Source organism: Schistocerca nitens, chromosome 1, assembly GCF_023898315.1.
Source record: "Schistocerca nitens isolate TAMUIC-IGC-003100 chromosome 1, iqSchNite1.1, whole genome shotgun sequence".
In the NCBI taxonomy this organism is placed as follows: domain Eukaryota; kingdom Metazoa; phylum Arthropoda; class Insecta; order Orthoptera; family Acrididae; genus Schistocerca; species Schistocerca nitens.
In genome coordinates, this window is record NC_064614.1 from 217080593 (window position 1) to 217098236 (window position 17644).

The 17644-nt window shown below is 47.0% G+C and overlaps 1 protein-coding gene and 1 pseudogene across 1 annotated transcript in view; one reads left to right on the forward strand and one right to left on the reverse strand.

Moving 5' to 3' along the window:
• The window catches only part of LOC126245997 (somatostatin receptor type 2-like), a 1701965-nt gene that overhangs the window by 606927 nt on the left and 1077394 nt on the right, over positions 1-17644 (forward strand). The window lies entirely within an intron of this gene.
• On the reverse strand, positions 9733-9850 carry LOC126203563 (5S ribosomal RNA; annotated as a pseudogene).

A 17644-nucleotide genomic window follows, 5' to 3' on the forward strand; every position in this document is an offset into this window, starting at 1 on the left:
ACGAGAGGAAACAGTCTGAAATTTTATTTAGTTGTAGCACAAATGGAAGACTCTTGACTAATAAATAAAATCTTCCTCATTGTAAAGTGGACCTGGAATAATAAATGACAATAACTAGACGACACACAAAAGGATATGAGGAAAGGCGTTGCTGGCGCAGTGCAAATACACTGGTAACTTACAGTCAGAAGATCAACTCTCATAAGTGCACGTCCATGCAACTGAAAGAAAGAAGTCTTTCATTCAAAAGCCCATGTGCTTTAGAACAACGACGATACCATAGCTGCAGCATGAATAAATTTTTGGGAATTCAGATGAACAATGTTACAAGTGTTCTACCTGCTCACTAAATGTTTAAATGAAACAGTACTGTTAATAATATGACTGCAGCAAGATTCAAGCCATAACGCCTTGCGTCTCTCTCTCTCTCTCTCCCTCTCTCCCTCTCTCCCTCTCTGTGTCTCTCTCTTTCTCTATATTCAGTGTCTCTTCCCAAACCCTTCTCATCGATATCGACCAAATTTGGTACACAAACAGAACAGTTCACGAGTGTTAGCAATGAGGAGGTTAGAGCCTCCTAGCTCCAATAGGAAAAGACGAAGGGCAAAAACGTCTTTCTTCCAACCCCTGCCATGTGTGCTGCCCACCACTATGTAGTGTGGAATAGGGTTGGCCAGCCTTGTCCACCTGCTTTGCAGGGCAACGTACACGGCAGGCGTGACAAATGAATTTATGCCCTCTGAGGTGTAGGTTGCCCTGCATAACAGATGTGTGTTGGCGCAATATCAGTATGGCTTATTGACCTGATACGCAACGCGCCCTATGTGACAGGACAAAAGAAACGATTTTCGTTCCCTGGCCTTGTAGGCTGTACAGCACAACAGCCATGCTGTGGAAGTAATAATGGTCTACTAGATCGATCTGTTCTGCAGAGGCTACATGTGCCGATGGGCAAGGCGGAAAGGGAGGGGTGGATGGATAGTGAGTGAGGGGGAGGGTGGATAGAAAGGGAGGAGGAGACAGACAGATGGAGAAGGGGAACAAAATGATGCATTGAGAGAGGATGGGCAGAGAGAGAGAGAGAGTGTGTGTGTAGAGGAGGATGAGATGGACAGAAAGAGGGGATGTCAGAAGAGGTGAACATATAGGGGGCGATGAGGGAACAGACAGAGAGACAATGAAAGAAAGAGGTGGACACAGAGAGAGGGAAGGAGGAGACGTGTGCGTTACATGTGTGGAACACAGACACAAGCTGTGTTGTGAGGAAAAAGTTAATTTAAGATACAAATGCTCTGCATTTGCACCACATCATGCACTACAGCATATCTATGGGAAGCTGGGGAGAGGTGTTAGCAATAAAGATTATTTTATATACATAATATATTATAATATATTCCGGATACAGTTCCAGAAGTATTACAGCTGTTAAGGCGAAGAATATGATGATTACTTTGTGTAAGTAATTCAGAGCTGCGTTATAGTATGTAATCGTACTGTTCCTGAGAACAACTACTGCAATGTACTTGGGTATGTTTTACTTCGGTACGTTCCATAAATGCGTCAGAACTGGTCATGCAGTAAATAAAATAAACGTTATTCGGAAACTATAGAGTTTATTTTTTAACACAAATTGCCATCATCATTTCTTTTTCATTGCTCATTTCAAATGAAAATATGCCCGACATCTTCTGCCAGACTTTCCTTGAAATCATGAACTAATAACAAATTTTGACTGTTTATGGTTTTTTTCCTTTCTGCAGAATCATTTTGAGCTATGTCTTCAACTACGCCCACTTACTGAATTAATAATTAGTTTACTCCTAAATTCACATAAGGCGAAGATGATGGTGAACCAGTGCGGAGGTGCAGAATGAAACTGCAGAGAAAGGAAATTCATATTACAAAGGACTAAACGAATGGATCGACTGACAGAGAAATTTCTGAGTACCGAGAAATCGTCTGTTTCGTGATGGCGGAATGTGGTGGAGTGGATCAAAAATTATACAGGATGTTTAAATTTTGACAATAGTAAGCAGTGGTTACAAAGAGAAAGAGAGGCTTACACTAGCGTGGGTAGCGGCGTTAATCCAGTCTTTCGACTGAAGGCCGCAATTGCGAGGGACGATCTATAAGTAATGCGACACCTTTTTTCGGTTATCAGGTTTGTTTTAGTTAGGATCCCAATACACCATATTACTCCTCACTCTTTCGGCTACATACAAATATTCTTTAACGTAATCTTTGTTCAATACAACGGCCTTTATCCACGTTACATGGAGAGCATGTATGCCCTCATGGGACCACTCTAATGGTAGACATCGTAGCCAACGTCTTCCTGCATCAATAACTTCCACATACTCGAGGACTGCTCCCCGCGGAGTGCATCCTTCTTTGCGCCAAACGGACGGAAGCTGTAAGGTGCGATGACCCATGTTTCATCAGGCCTGTGACGATGTTCGAGAAAAATTGTCACCATCAGCCTCGTAAATCGCAAGCACTTCCGCACAGATGGTCCTTCCTTCCTCTTTATGGTCTTCTGTTAGGAGGGAAAGAAACTAGTGAGCACACCTTTGAGTGCCCCGACTGGTGAACGCCTGTTTCAGCACTACCAACAGAAACACCCAGTTCTGTGAGGTGTCTCATATGATTCGTCAGTCACATCGAATTACAGTGTCCGCACTTTCCAACACAGCAGGAGTGACAGTTGTGGGCGACGGGCCTGCACGCTAGAGCTCCGACAGGTTTGCGCGACCATGTTGCAATAATGACATACGTCTCACCCCCACGATTCACAGTGCTTGTGTTCACTGACAGGTCCACGAAGACATTATGCAAGCGCCTATGACTATCTTCGATACACTGGTTTTCCGCCAAATGAAACTCCATGACAGCTCTCTGCTTCGAACGCGCACCTCTGTTAAAAACGCCATTTTGAAGACTAGGTATAGCTCCGCCACCGGCCGCGGTGGTCTAGCGGTTCTAGGCCCCCAGTCCGGAACCGCGCGACTGCTACGGTCGCAGGTTCGAATCCTGCCTCGGGCATGGTTAGGTTGAAGTAGTTCTAAATTCTAGGGACTGATGACCACAGATGTTAAGTCCCATAGAGCCATATAGCTCCGCCACTTGTCGAAACTTCATGAAACTCTAGGGGCTGAAACTGGAATGTTCGAAGATGTCCCACAACAGTTCCGCATTTTCCAACCGAAAGCGGCAGAGAAAAATATGTGTTGCATTACTTATTGAACACCCGTTGTAAGCAGAGGCTACACAGTTTAGACTAGCGTGGATAGAGGGATTAATCTAATCTTCGCACTGATTTCCCCAATTAGACAAATCTTTCTACTGGTTTGATAAGGGACTGTACGGTAGTCTGTCCTGCGCCTTTCACTTCAAAAAATGGTTCAAATGTCTCTGAGCACTATGGGACTTAATATCTGAGGTCATCAGTCCCCTAGAACTGAGAACTACTTAAACCTAACTAACCTAATGACATCACACATATCTATGCCCGAGGCAGGATTCGAACCTGTGACCGCAGCGGTCGCGCGGTTCCAGAATGAAGCGCCTAGAACCGCTCGGCCACAGCGGGCCAGTCTCTTCATCTCAGACGAGTCCGCCATTTCAGTAAATAAAAAATCCAACATATTGCTATCATTTTCTATCACTGGAGGGTTGGCTAAGTGAAGGAACTTAAGAGTCGATAATGTGACCCACAGCACTGTAGAAGTAACCGCTCATAACGTCCCTCTTCTTAGAAGTTGAGCCAACTCTCGTCATCCCCAAAAGAACAGGCGAGAAGTTGGGCCGGCTGCTTTGTGTCGTATACAAGTGAAAGCTCTTCTGCAACTTAGCCGGCTCGCCGTCCATCGATCCGCTGCAGTCCGGATGGCCGGGGAGTCATCAGGCGCCGGAACACGTCACCAGCCGCGCCGCACCGCGTGACGGATCGTGCTCTATTTTTAAACACTAATCAGCCGCAATCAGATTTTGGTAGACGACGGGCCCCGGCTGCGTCCTCTGGCAGAATGAGGCCAACGCCAATAACACACGAGAGTCAGCGAAGGATTGGGGTCGCGTAGTACAGCGCAGAGTGGGCCGACAGGCAGAGATTACCCCCCGTCCCCTACCAGGTTCTTTATCTCCGTTAGTTTAAGGTCTCGGCGACAGCGAGATAAGTGCAAACGGAGCACTAGTGTTGCCCAGAGCTAGTCTACGTATAGAAGGGAGTCTATTGGTGGAACAGAAAACAGAGATTACTCTACTTCTGCTGAGATTTTTAGTAGATGCGTTCAGAAAGTAATTCAATACATTTCTTTGTCGTCTAACTTCGGTGTAAAAAATTTAGAATTTTTTGCGGGACATCGTAGAATAATCGCGCTTCTGCCCCTATAGTTTCATAAAGTTCCGATAGGTGGCGTCGCTATACGTAGCCTTCAAAATGGTGTCTGGTACGGAGGTGGATTCCAAGCAGAGAGCTGTCACTGAGTTTCTTTTGGGCGGAAAACCAGAGCATACAAGGTATTCGTAGGAATTTGCAGGATGGCTACGGAGAACTGTCAGTCAACAAAAACAAGGCGAGTCGTTGGCCTACGTGTCCGAGATAATCGCACCAAGGTCGCGCAAACCTGTCCTATGTCCCAGAGGCCGGCCGGCCGCACACAGCCTCAGAAAATGAAAGTAATAACTACAGCGTGTTCCTCGCCACAAAAATGCAAACGGAGGTCTCCTTCTCCCTGACAACATAAGTACGCGCACCCGAGAGGAGCACTCAAAATTTCATTGGACTGTTTTCACTGATCCTCCCTACAGTCCGGACGCCGCACTTCCCGACTTCAATCTGTTTGGCCCAATGAAGGATACACTCCGCGTGAAGTAGTACGTGGGTAGTGCGGAGGTTATGTAACGAGACATTGACACCGACGTTGACCGGTAGCGTGGTACCATGCGTGCATACAGTCCCATTCCCCACCAACTCCTCCCCCCCCCCCCCTCGCCCACGCTCAGTAAGGTGGTGTAAGGTCGTCGCACTGAAGGAAGATGGCATTGAAGAATAGGGTTTCGTACCAAAAACAATGTAATAAAATGTAGACTGGCAATGGCAAGGAAATCGTTTCTGAAGAAGAGAAATTTGTTAACATCGAGTATAGATTTAAGTGTCAGGAAGTCGTTTCTGAAAGTATTTGTATGGAGTGTAGCCATGTATGGAAGTGAAACATGGACGATAAACAGTTTGGACAAGAAGAGAATAGAAGCTTTCGAAATGTGGTGCTACAGAAGAATGCTGAAGATAAGGTGGGTAGATCACGTAACTAATGAGGAGGTATTGAATAAGATTGGGGAGAAGAGAAGTTTGTGGCTCAACTTGACTAGAAGAAGGGATCGGTTGGTAGGACATGTTTTGAGGCATCAAGGGATCACAAATTTAGCATTGGAGGGCAGCGTGGAGGGTAAAAATCGTAGAGGGAGACCAAGAGATCAATACACTAAGCAGATTCAGAAGGATGTAGGTTGCAGTAGGTACTGGGAGATGAAGAAGCTTGCACAGGATAGAGTAGCATGGAGAGCTGCATCAAACCAGTCTCAGGACTGAAGACCACAACAACAACAACAACCAAAAACAATGGAGGACTACCTTATAACCGAAGACAAGTAATCGCAATTGCGAATACAATTATATATCAGCTGCAAAATTTATTGGCGACACATGAACGTTTATACTGGGCAGGGACCAGAACCAGGGTTTCCCATTTCACGACAGCGGTCGCCTTAATCATTTCGATTATCGGAGCACACCTCCCGGACCGACAAAATGCCTGTTAATCAGTGTGTGTCCACTTCACGTTCTCACACAGTTACTGTCCGCCACAAATTTTCAAGTATCACCAATAAATTGTGCAGATCAAGTCTAATCGTATTCGCAATTGCGAATACATGTCTTCGATACTAAGATAGATTTGTTTGGGAGCAGAACTATTTAAACGTTTCTCCCCCACTCAATACGCGCTTGGAAGACGGCAGAAAAATCATTAATTTTGATACTAAATGCTCTTCTACATATTATTCTCCACTGTTTCGGCTACAGAACCCTATGTTTCAACGTAATCTTCGTTCAGTGCGACGGCCTTACGCCACCTTACTGGGGAGGGGGAGGGGGAGGGGGTTGGGACTGTATGCAGGCATCACTCTACTGGTCAAGGTTGGAGTCATTCTCTTCCCACTACTCAAAATACACACATCAAAAAAGGTTTGCATCACCCCGGTTCCAGGAGCTCCACAAGATAGACGTTGACTGTGGATATTGTATCAAAGACACAGTCTCTTTGACTGTTCAGAGATGTCACTAAACCCGTCCAAAGATGTAAACAACCGTGCATGAGCAGCGCCTATCAGACGGAGGGGGTCCGACAGCCGATCAGTTCCAGTCATTCCACCAGGAAGGAGGTACACGGCTCGTGTTGTCTGTAGTTCACCCTTGCCTAGACGGTCAGTACCGCGGTTCGATCGCATCCGCATTGTTGCTTTGTGCCAGGAAGGGCTCTCAGCAAGTGTCCAGGCGTCTCGGAGTGAACAAAAGCTATGTTGTTTCGACTTGGGCGACATACAGAAAGACAGGAACTGTTGATGACATACCTCTATCAGGCCGCCCAAGGGCTACTACTGCAGTGGATGACCGCTACCTACAGATTATGGCTCGGAGGAACCATGACAGCAAGGCCACCATGTTGAATAATGCTTTCCGTGCAGTCGCAGGACGCCGTGTTACGACTCAAACTGTGCGCAATAGGCTGCATGATAGGCAACTTTACTCCCAACGTCCATGGCGAGGTCCATCTTTGCAACCAGGACACCATGCAGTATGGTACAGATGGGCCCAACGACATGCCGAATGGACTGCTCAGGATTGGCATCACGTTCTCTTCACCGATTAGTGTGGCATATTCCTTCAAACAGGCGATCGTCGGAAACGTGTCTGGAGGAAACCCAGTCAGGCTGAACGCCTTAGACACACCGTCCAGCGAGTGCAGCAAGGTGGAGGTTCCTTGCTGTTTTGGTGTGGCATTATGTGGGGCTGACGTACGCCGCTGATGGTCACGAAAGGAGCCGTAATGGCTGTACGATACTTGAATGTCATCCTCCGACCGATAGTGCAATCATATCGGCAGCATATTGGCGAGGCATTCGACTTCATGGACGACAATTCGCGCCCCCAACGTGCTCATCTCGTGAATGACTTCCTTCAGGATAAGGACATCGCTCGACTAGAGTCGCCAGCATATTCTCCAGTCATGAACCCTATCGAACATACCTGGGGTAGGTTTGAAAGGGTTGTTTATGGACGACGTGACCCACCAACCACTCTGAGGGATCTACGCCGAATCGCCGTTGAGGAGTAGGACAATGTGGACCAACAGTGCCTTGTTGAACTTGTGGATAGTATGCCACGACGAATACAGGCATGAATCACTGCAAGAGAGCATATTACTGGGTAACAGTGGTACCGTTGTGTACAGCAGTCTGGACCACAAACTCTGGAGGTCTCGCTGTATGGTGGTACAACATGCAATGTGTGGTTTTCATGAGTAATAAAAGGGCGGAAATGATGCTTATGTTGGTCTCTGTTCCAATTTTCTGTACAAGTTTCGGAACTCTCGGAAGCGAGGTGACGCACAACTTTTTTTTATGTGTATAATATTATCACCCTCTCAATATAAACGATGGTGCCAGCAAAATTATACCTTAGGCTTCTTTGCCTCCCATTTCTCCAAATGGAAAAGGATTTTGCGAAAAGAGCGTCCCTTTCTTCCAAAGATTGCCATATACGTTCCCAGGGCATATACATTGTCTGACCAAAAGTATCGTGACACCTCTCTGTGATACGGAACTGACTATTAGAAACGGCAGTGCCTATGTTATTCCGAATTGTGACGCAATGTTCCTTCAGACAATCATGCATGTCCAAAGGAAGGGGCACTGCGGCGACTACAGCCGTTCAGAAATACATGAAATGTATTCGCAGCTGCGAATATGGACAACCATCAGCCGTATAATGGAATGACGACAATGAAAATTTGTGCCTTAACCTAACTCTAACCCGTATTCCCCGCTTATCCTGAGCGATCGTCTTACCATATGGCTATGCGTTTACTACTCACGGACCCAAACTTTTATATGTCGTCAACCATGTGCACAATCTGTTCCTACACATCCGTTACGTATACTCCGGTGGTGCGACATTGTAGTTGAAAGGCGCTTGCCCGGTATCGGCAGATGGCCGTGGGTCGTGCACGGATATCCAGCTGGTAAGGCGACCGCGCGCTATAAGCAGGAAATCCGGGTTCGAGTTCCGATCAGGCACAAATTGTCATTCTCGTCATACCATTACACAGCAGATGGTTGTCAAATACGCAACTGCGAATACATTTCCTGTGTTTCATAACAGCTGCAGTTCCTTCGGACATGCGTGCATGTACGAAGGGTGGGCGGGGGGGGGGGGGGGTTGAAGGAGGAAATCAATGTTATCAGTGTTTAATGTCGTGTCTTGGATTTGAACCGTCATCCTTCCGAAAGCGATTCCTGTATGCTAATAACCGCGCTACCTCCCTCGGAATAACACAGGCACGGCAATATTGTATTTATCCGTCGACACAGGGCAAGCGACTTTCAAGAAAAATGTCTCCTCTGTAAGGGAATATGCATAATAGGTATACGAGTACAGGTTGTAGACACATGATTTACCGCATATGGAAGTCTGGTTTGACCGTGAGTCGTGCACGGATAGCGAAATGGTAAGGCGACCGCTCGCGATAAGCGGGAAATCGGGGTTCGATTCCCGGTCCGGCACACATTTTCACTGTCGTCATTCCATTATACAGCTGATGGTTGTCCATATTAGCAACTACAAATGTATTTGATATTGTCGGAAGCGGACCGGCCAGTAGAAATAGAGCTGGGGTGTGTTATGTCGTTAGTAGTAGTAACAGCAACAAGTGTAGTCAGGAAAGCTCAATGACTTTGAAAGTGGACTAGACACTGTATGTCACTTGAAAAACAACTCAGTCAGGGATATATCATCCCTTCAAAATCCCTCCAGATCGACTGTTCGTTGTATGATTGTATGAAGCGCAAGCGCGAAGAACAACCACAACTAAATCAAGTCCAGGCAGACTTTGTATGCTGTTAGATAGGGGTTGTCGACCGTTGCGAAGGATGGTTGTAAAAAAATCACGTGAAATCGCGGAAGGACTCGCTCCTGAGTTCCAGAGTGCTGCCAGGGGGCCCGCTGGCACAGTTATTGCAGCGAATTAAAAAGAGTGAGATACAATGAGCTAAGCGATTTTGAGGTCGTGTTAAGAGCGACGCCACCGAACAATTGATATGCAAGCAAGTGACTTGGAATGATTAATCACGCTATATCCTGTGGCAACACCTCAAGAACGTAACCTCCCATCATGCGTAGTGCCAAAAGTGAAGTACTGAGAAGATGGTGTAAGGATACTGGATGTTTTCGTTGTTAGTGTGTCTTCCACTTATTGCGCTTAAGAAAACGCCAAAGGTAGAATTCACTCCGTCTTCAGGTCACAAGTGGCCCATCGGGACCATCCGACCGCCGTGTCATCCTCAGCTGAGGATGCGGATAGCAGGGGCTCTTCCGTTCGTCATGTTGGTTTGCTTTGACCGGAGCCGCTAGTATTCGGTCAGTTGGCATCACGAGGCTGCGTGCACCCCGAAAAATGGCAACAGTGCTTGGCGGCCCTGATGGTCACCCATCCAAGTGCCGGCCACGCCCGACAGCGCTTAACTTCGGTGAGCTGACGGGAACCGGTGTATCCACTGCGGCAAGGCCGTTGCCTCAAAGGCAGAATGATGTGAACATATTTCACAGCTTTCTATTTTGCGTACAATGGAAGATTTCGGTGACGACCATTGTATCAGCATGACAATACGGTCTATCATAAAGCTGCATATTTCAGGTAATGTTTTTTTGCCAATAACATTCCTGAAATTGACTTCTTTGTCGAGAGTCCTGACCAGTGGAACATTTTTGGTGTGAGTTAAAACGTCGACTTCGCTCCAGATCCCAGCCTCCAACATCACCACTTGCTCTGGTTTTGGTTCTTAAGGGAGAATCGAATATTCTTACACAGGTATTCGGACACCTCATCGAAAGCGCCCCCAGCAGAATTCAAGCCGTGCTGAACGGCCTAAACCGACCCGTTACGATCCTCGTAATGCGTCAGTCAATACATCTGACTTGAGCAGCCATGAGGAAGCAATACTCGATAACTGGCCAGAGCAGTCTCTTGTATGTGATTTCCCTCTCAGACGCACCACAGTTTCGCAATACCCTGACAACAAAGCGAGATCTTCGATTCGCCTTCAGTAATACTCATTTTACTTGTTCGACTCACATCAAATCGGTTACCAGAATGAATCCTAAAGCGATATTTTATGCTCTACGCTTTCTGTCTCTAATCTTGTAGACGGATACATCAGGTTGTTTCGCTTTGTTACGGGCATTATCTAGCATTCACCAACATTTAAACAGAGGTGCCATTCAATTTACCAAGTAGAAAGGTTTTACGGGTTTTTCTGAATTTCGTTACAGCTGTCCAACGACGCTACTTCCTTTAAAAGCATCGTCGGCGAGAAACCCGATACTGCTGCTGACCATATCTGGTAAATCATTTATGAATGTAGCGAATATTAAGGATCACATTATACTTCATCAGCACCCGCCCGATGTCACTTTCACTCCCCCTTACAGTGCAACGCAAGGGGTTACTCGAGTCAAAACTCCGTGAATCATTAGCATATGTGCGAATACACGGTCGTATCTTGGGTTGTGGACGGTGAGGTACATTGTCGATAGCCTTTCGAAAATTTGGGAATACAGATTCCGCCTAAAATTAATGTTCGCGAGATTTCGTATGAAGTGCTCGTCCTTATGGATTCTTCCAAGTCCAGACACAGAGCAGTGGGCAAGAACGGACAGCGGACGCTAGATTTGTCGGGAGAAATCAGCGAGACTGCTCAATTAATTAATTAAGTTGTTGTAGGGTGTATTTAATTATGTTCCCTGCTGTTTATTCTGCTTGTGGATTATCTGAGAATTCTGTAAACTAATCTCATCAGGCAACTGCTTCACTGCTAATGAATAACTGTTCCATATTCAGTTTAAACTACGTGTGTCCTGCACACGTCACCCCCCCCCCCCCCATCACCATGGTGTTTGTTGGGAGGTACATAGTGAAATGGGATTATTGTCACTTTCCACTATTCTAAACGGTGCGCTGAAAGAACGATTCTCGGTACATTTCTATATAAAACCTAATTATCAAGAAAGAATGAACGAATACGTGTTAACAGAAGACACGTCACCAACCTACGTCTTGTTTGTACTGTTTCCACCTCGTGTAAATGTGCTTCAAGAATCAATGGAAGAAAGTATGTTTTGAAAGCAGGACATAAAATCCATTGCCGTCAAGTTCAAAATGGCTCTGAGCACTATGGGACTTAACTTCGGAGGTCATCAGTCCCCTAGAACTTAGAACTACTTAAACCTAACTAACCTAAGGACATCACACACATCCATGCCCGAGACAGGATTCGAACCCGCGACCGTAGCGGTCACGCGGTTCCAGACTGAAGCGCCTAGAACCACACGGCCACACCGGCCGGCCCGTAAAGTTAAGATAATGTTAACTGACAATGAGATTAAAGAACTAGTTCACAAGTTTAGTGACACCTTGACGTGTAGTGCGGCATTCAGATAAAATTATTTATCCTGCCGTAATGAAGTATAACTTGCTTTCCGCTCCTCTTGTATAGCGAACAAAGTGGAAAATGGAGTTGTCTTGTGGCGAAGCTTTTGCTGAACTAAAACGGGTTGTCACACAAAGTAGTTGGGAAATTTCGTACGATTCGGCTCGCTCGTTGGTGTATCGATCAGAGCTTGGTGATAAAAGTTTTATTTTGGAGATAATATGAATTTAATTCCAGAATGAGATTTTCACTCTGCGGCGGAGTGTCCGCTGATAGGAAACTTTCTGGCAGATTAAAACTGCGTGCCGGTGCGAGACACGAACTCGGGACCTGCGCCTTTCGCGGGGTAGTGCTCTACCAACCTTTTTTTTCTTGCTTAGTCAGAAATGCTAACCATTTTTTTCACTTTTCTCTTTTTTTTAATTTTTGCATAATAGATTTTTTCTTTAATTGAAAAAAGGAGAGGTTTTTCTGCTTTATAGCAAAAACAATTACTGCACTTCTTCTCCCTTTTGCATACGGAAACGGAACGATAAATTAAAAACAGATGCATCGCCCAGAAATTAACCAGGGCTATCGACCAAGGTTTATATAGCACAGTCAGCGACAGGTTGGAGGGAGGAGGCAAGGCGGGTAGGGGTCGAATTCCGAGTCCTAGCCAATATGTCTCTCCCCTCCTCCCACCATTTAAGCGCACCAGCACTTTTTTTTATTTATTCGTTTTATGTAAGAAGTAACAAAAACAAGGGAGCCATACGCCAAAAATTACGCCGAAAATGTCGGGCGGCCAGTAACAGGCGGTCGTCATTTCAGTGGACATCACCAGTCATCAACCGTCGGAGCGTCCGGGACCGCTCCACACATTCAGAGACTGTTTCTGTTACCATAGGGGAATCTTGGAAACATCACGCCTGCAAGTCAGTTTCTTCTCACAACCGACACACTCCAGATGGGCGGAGGGTCCATGAATGAAATCCCATATAGTTGGCAAAAAGGTTCCGGTGTTCCGTTCTGTTCCTTAAGACCAGGAACTCGTCGATCATGTATTGCCACAAATCGAGTACTTTTTTTCGCCGTCGCGATACGTGAGGTGTATCGCTATTCCTCGTATCCAATTGACCGCATTCATCCGGGTTATCGGAAAATAGAAAGCGTCGGGATGAAAGAGTTCTATGGGCACAATCGAAACATAGAAACTGCGTAGTAGGAAAGCCAGTGTCTAGCGGATCAGTTTACAGCACTCGCGTGCGGGGCCACAGTTCAGTCTGTGTTCGTCCGTGTCCACCCTCGCGCAATGGGGGCACATAGGGTCGTCAGTTAGGTGAATGGCATGTAGCCTTCGTCGGGTCGGAAATTTCTCGTTAGTGACCACATACCACATCGACCGCACTAAAGTTGACAGGAAGGGCGCGTGGATGGCTCACCAACCCCGCGTCCAGCCGACCGTGGGATGGCGTCGTGCACTGTCGTTAGCCGGATTCCAGCGATGCAGAACACTATAACAAGCCTTTGTTGTCGGATTCCGTGTCGCGGGATAGCTCCCCAACATGTAGCTGCGCTCCATGAAAAACGTCCTAATATGTGATAGCGAGGGCGATAAATGTCCAACAGCTACCGGTGGGCACAGCGTGTGTGGGGCCACACCTGCTTTCAGGATGCCAGGAAGACTTGTCTGTTGGTGAAAGCCAGAGTCGCCGCATTGAGCGAAGGTATAGCGCCGACGCTCTGTGGTTGACGTGAATGAGTCCAACACCTATTTTGTGGAAGGGTAAAGTAAGAATAACAAAACGGATCTCAAAAACGGCACCAGCGTTCACCACGTGTCCAAACACTGCCCGTATCCTGGAGTCCATCGTGTCGATCATCGTTAATACGTAGTCGTAATGGTTAAGGTGAGAATCCATGTACACATTGACGTATTGAGCGCGTTGAAAAATGTCCAACGATCTGAATTTATTGAGGTGAGCCTCTATGCGGAGTCGTCTTAAGACCTTACGATTCGTAAAGGCCGCTTTGCGTTGTATTTGTCGATGGAGCAATATCCCTAAATATTTGAGCATTGGGACCTTTGTCAGGGGTACATCCAGTTCTGCAGGCATGCCTCGTCCCACCTTCATGTAGCGTGATTTCCGGATGTTTATCACACTGCCTGCCACCGCCCCATACTGCTGGAGCCAGGAAAGCACCGATTGTAATTCGTCTCCAGTCCTTGCTAAGAACATCACATCATCAGCGTATGCACCACATCGAAAGTTCACGGAGCGGAAGCTAAGTCCTTCCAAGCCTCTCCGCAGTCCGTGAAGATCTGGTTCGAGGGTAAAGGCGAATAACATGACAGAAGGAGGACAAGTCTGTCTGACGGACCTGTTGACACGGTCGGGGGCGGACCGATAGCCGTTTACCATAAGCCTCGCGACCGCCCCATGGACCAAACGAAGCACAACAGATGTCGTTTTGCGCGGAATACCGATGCGTTCCATAACTGCACGCAGGAAACCATGTTCAACGCGATCGAAAGCATGGTCAAAATCCAGCGCAACGAGAGCGCCATGGAGGCGGCACGTTTGCCTGAGCGCCACCACGCCTCTATAGGTGCTTTAAGTCGTAAACACATTAGTGTCGCCTCCGAGGCTGTTATGGTCAGTGTGAATGGCCGCTATTACCGTAGATTTGAGCCTCTCACGGAGGAAGCGTGTCAACAGATTGTAGTCGGTGTTTAGCATTGTCAATGGGCGAAAATGAAATGGGCGACAGCCTTCTCTGGGTTTGGTCACCGGAATCAAGAGACCCACAGTGAATTAAGATGGAACCTGAAAATTGGGGTTCAGGAGTCCTCTGTACATCCTGAGCCACATTGGGCCCATGAGATCAAAAAACCTATTGTAAAATTCAAGGACTAGCGTTTTGTTGGGAGCACCACGCAAGTTCTTCCGAAAAGAGCATAGCATCATCTTGTGGGTTCCGAGAGACGGGTAGGTTAGATAGGTCTTACCTGACTCGTAGAGAAGACTGTATGACTGTGTGAACGTTTGGACAGTGTCCGTTTGCGTGTCAACTCGTCGTCCATCCTCCGTCTCGACCTTCGTAATGACCTGCCTCTAGCGTCTTCTTGTATCTTGAATGATATGGTGGAGGAAAGGTCGTTCTCCACTAACGTCATCGGGTGTCCTCGCTCGCACCCGCACACCCGTGAGAGGTGCGGCGGTGAAACGTAGCATCTGTGCCTTAACGTGGTGTTCTGCCGATTGTCGTTCCGGCGCCGGCGGCTGCACAGCCAGTTCGCGGAGCGCAGTGTAGTGGAAATCAGTGGTCGCAGTATACCAGCGCGCTGGCTAATGTTCGGCATAACGAGGGTTTGACACCCCGTAACCACCATTGAAGTACGGAACCGTAGGCGGGTAATCACCGGTGGCATGTGCTCCATGTGGACTCAACTTCGTGCCTGCGATGTACCTATTCAAGAAGGGCCACACTGAGGCGCCACGGACCTCTACTTCGTCGGACGCGTTGGTGGGGGAGGTTGAGAGTACACACATACGCTAGGTGATACGTGAACGCTGCCGGCCACATCTCAGCGTCGATAACTGCCCCACCGCAGGCCGCGTCTGACGTAGACTCGATCCAAACGGCTCGCGGAGTGACTAGTAAAGTAGGTGTATGCCTTTCGGTCGTCGTGTTGTATGACCCAAGTGTCCGACAAAGCCAAGTCCTTTACAAGTGCCTGAAGGGCAGATGGTATACTGCGCATCTGGTCGGTTGGTCTGAGTACGCAACTGAAACCTGCGTCTACTACCAAGTGCTCGGCAATGTCCTGGAAGGGCAGAGCTCTTCGCCAAAAAAGGTGCGGCGTTCTCTCCTTCTGTCGGTGCCGGAAGTTGCATACAGGTTCACCAGACGAACTGTACCAATAGTGCGTGCGACCCCCTAGTCCGATGGTAGTAGAATTGCGTACCTCTGCGCATATTCGTGGACATCGATTCAGCGTCCTGATCGGACTTCTTGAAGGAAAACAACATCCAGATCCACAGCTCGTAACGTATCTTGCAGCATACGGGATTTCACAGCAGACGTAACGCCGTTGACATTGATCGTAGTGAGGCGGTATGCCTGTTCCATCAAGTCACGCAGGGTGTCCTTGGTATTACAAGTGGCCAGTTGTCGTGGTGTGGGCCGGCCGCGGTGGCCGAGCGGTTCTAGGTGCTACAGTCTGGAAACGCGCGACCGCTACGGTCGCAGGTTCGAATCCTGCCTCGGGCATGGATGTGTGTGGTGCCCTTAGGTTAGTTAGGTTTAAGTAGTTCTAAGTTTAGGGGACTGATGACCTCAGATGTTAAGTCCCATAGTGCTTAGAGCCATTTGAACCATTTGATCAGCTGCGCGACTGGATTCATGATTTCTTGTGAGAAAGATCACAGTTAGTAACAATTGCCGGAATGTCATCGAATAAAACAGAAGTTGGTTCTTGCAAGAAAGTCTTACGGACCCCCTGCTGTTTGCAATCTATATAAATGTTTTAGGAGACAATCTGTGAAGCTTTCTTAGAGTGTTTGCAGATGATGCTTTCATTTACCGTCTAGTTAAGCCATCAAAAGATTAAAACCAATTGCAAAATAATTTGGACAAAATACGAGTATAGTGCGAAATGAGGCAACTGACACTAAATTATGAATAATGTGAGGTCATCCACCTGAGTATTAAAACGAATTATCCGATTAATCACACAAATATAGAGGCTGTCAGTTCATCTAAATAGCTAGAGATAACAATAGCGAACTACTTAAACTGGAACGCTCACATAGAAAATGCTGTGGGGAGGGCGAAGCAAAGATTGCGCTTTATTACCAAAATACTCATAACATGTAACAAATCCACTAAAGAGACTGTCTACATTACGCTTGTCCGTCCTCTCTTAGCGTATCTGTGCGGATGGGATTCTTATCAGATAGGCTTGTGGAAGAAATAGATAATGTTCAAAGGAGGGCGGCTCGTTTCGCAATAACGTGAAAGAGGTGCGAGAATGTCACTGGTATGAATCAAGAGTTGGACTGACTATCACCAAATCAAAGACGTCATTCGTTGCAGCGAAGTCTTTTCATCAAATTTCAAAATCCAACTTTGTTGACGCCCACCTACATAGCGAGAAATGTTCATCGTCATAAAACAAGTGAAATCAGAGCGAAGCGTTCGTTTTTCCCGCACTCTGTCCAAAGTGGAACGGTACAGAAATAGAGTGAAAGTGGTTTGACGAGGGAACTTAAGTACGATTTGCAGGGTAGTCATACAGATGCAGGTGAAGGTAGGTTACTCAGGCCAAAGTCCGTCACCTGCCGGTGCAGTGCAGAATGAGAACATTATTGATCTTGCATGAATAGCACCCTTTTATTTGACCGGAGCCATTAATCACGTACGATTGTTTTCTCATCCTTGCAGCACTAAGTTAAAATTCTGTCTGTAGTGACAGCCACGTCGACGAGAAATTGGGGGGGGGGGGGGGAATGCAGAACACTGAGTGTCTTACAGATTAGAAGCTATTTGAGATATTGAAACGAATTCTGTAACTGCGACTACTCCATATTTGATGTCGTCTGTAGTCTTATCCTGTTTCATTTCTGTGTCAGTCTGGTTGCCAGCATAGATACGAGGGTGAGTCAAAGGAAAACCTTAAATTTGTAATAACAAATCGAAATTTCGCGCTATTATCCTGTACGTTGGTAAGCGTGCTACAAACAGAGTGCAGAATGGCCTGTAGGTGCCAGCATAGTGCACAAGCTCACATACCGTCGTAGTATCAGTGTAAAGATGGCCACCCCACTTGAGACTTGCACCAGGGAAGAACAGCGCTCTGTTATTCGGTTTTTGCGTAGTGAAGGTGTGAAACCTA